The sequence below is a fragment of the Cyrtonyx montezumae genome, unplaced genomic scaffold (genome assembly GCF_038088225.1).
Source record: "Cyrtonyx montezumae isolate F1298 unplaced genomic scaffold, pur_monq_1.0 scaffold_65, whole genome shotgun sequence".
In the NCBI taxonomy this organism is placed as follows: Eukaryota; Metazoa; Chordata; class Aves; order Galliformes; family Odontophoridae; genus Cyrtonyx; species Cyrtonyx montezumae.
Window position 1 is genome coordinate 452265 of NW_027072073.1, and position 1970 is coordinate 454234.

Here is a 1970-nt window from a genome sequence, read left to right on the forward strand (position 1 = left end):
GCTTCAGGAGATAGAGAGCAGCCTCAGTAGAAGCAGGCAGAATCCAAACGCATGTTTAGGAACATAATAACCAATAATATTAATTGTGCACTCACCCATATATATGAACAGAAAAAAAATGTATCAATAGAAATAAATAAGCATTTTAAAAGTGAAAATGCGTAATATGAGCCTGCTACAGGAACAACAGTGAGTCAGTTGTAGAGAAAGTTGAGAAGTTAATCCCTGCTGAAATGTGTCCTTGCCATCATTTTCCCCACTGCATCCTTGAGTTCCTGGTTCCTCATGATGTAGATGAGGGGGTTCAATGTTGGAGGCGCTACTGAGTACAAAAATGACACCACCAGGTTCAGGGATGGGGAGAACAGGGAAGGGGGATTCAGGTAGGCAAAGAAGTCCGTGCCCACAAACAGGGAAACCACGGCCAGGTGAGGGAGGCACATGGAGAAGGCTTTTTGCCGGCCTTGCTCAGAGGGCATCCTCAGCACGGCCCTGAAAATGTGCACGTAGGACAGCACTATGAATACAAAGCACCCAAATACGGCAAGAACACTTACCACAGTAAATCCAGTTTCCCTGAGGTAGTCTGATTGCGAGCATGAGAGCTTGAGGATCTGTGGAATTTAAGACAAGAAAACTGGTCCAGAACATTGCCCAGGCAAAGTGGTATAGAAAATGTATTGGCAGTGTGTAGCAGAGAAAATAAAAACCCAGTGCCTCAGACAGCTGCAGCCATGGTGGCACAAGCTCTGCTGCCCAGGAGGGTCCCGTAGTGCAGGGGCTTGCAGATGGCAACAAAGCAGTCATAGGCCATGACTGTGAGAAGGGAATACTCTGCTGAAAACAAAAACAAAAAGAAAAATACCTGTGCAGCACATCCTGCGAAGGAGATGGCCCTGGTGTCCCAGAGGGCATTGGCCATGGCTTTGGGGAGAGTGGTGGAGATGCAGCCCAGGTCGAGGAGGACGAGGTTGAGGAGGCAGAAGTCCATGGGGGTGTGCAGGCGCTGTTCGCAGGCTACGGCTGTGCTGATGAGGCTGTTGCCCAGGAGGGCAGCCAGGTAGATGTGCAATTAGTTTTGCTTTACTGACTTACTTACTTGAATTACAGTGTTAAATGCCATGAGTAATGCTGCTCCAGTGAGCTCACAGCCTGCTCACATCCCACACATCCTGTAAGTTCCCTCTCCTTTCTCTCTTCTCCCCGTCACCTGCAGATCATGCCCCCAGCATTAATACGTGGTGCACAGAAACTGCTCCCGGGCACAGCTGTTTCTCTGCAGCTCTGCCCGCTTGTATGAGCTCCTTGTGTCCCAGGGGACCAGCCCAACTCAGCGGGAGAGGATGTGATTTTCTTCTCCCCATCTCCCTGGAGATGTCCGTGAGTCTCCATGGCCAACAGCTTCTGAAAGGCTGCTGGATGATCACAGAATCACACATAATGGAGAGGTAGAATGGCTTAGGTTGGAAGGGACATTAAAGTCACTCACTCCCAACCCCCCTGCCATGGGTAGCGTTGCCAACCCCCAGATCATGTTGTCCAACAACCCATCCAATATGGCCTTGAATGCCTCCATGGCTGGGGCATCCACCACCTCCTTGGGCAGTCTGTTCCAGAGCCTCACCACCATCCATGTGCAAAAATTTCAGAAGAGGCACTTGCTCACTTACAGACAATTGCTGATGAACAAGGTGCCTGGGGTGCTCCTAGATGTGGGCAACACTGCCTGCAAGCTCTGGTAAACAACCTCAGAGATAGCCACCTCCTTTCTGAGCATTAGCTGGGAGCCAAATGTGAATGGGAGTATTCTTGGCCATCCTAAATGACACCAGAGCTCTGATTTTAGGACACCTGAGAGTATCATTTTTCACCTGTCCCCTTGGAGCATGCTGAGTTATACCGCATTATAAGCCCCACAATGGCTCTATTGCCCGTGTGCCCCCTTCTGAGCACCACTACCATTGTGTAGA

General features: G+C 49.9%; 1 pseudogene; it reads right to left on the reverse strand.

Moving 5' to 3' along the window:
* Positions 1-218: 218 nt before the first annotated feature.
* Positions 219-778, reverse strand: LOC136057429 (olfactory receptor 14C36-like; annotated as a pseudogene).
* Positions 779-1970: the final 1192 nt, after the last annotated feature.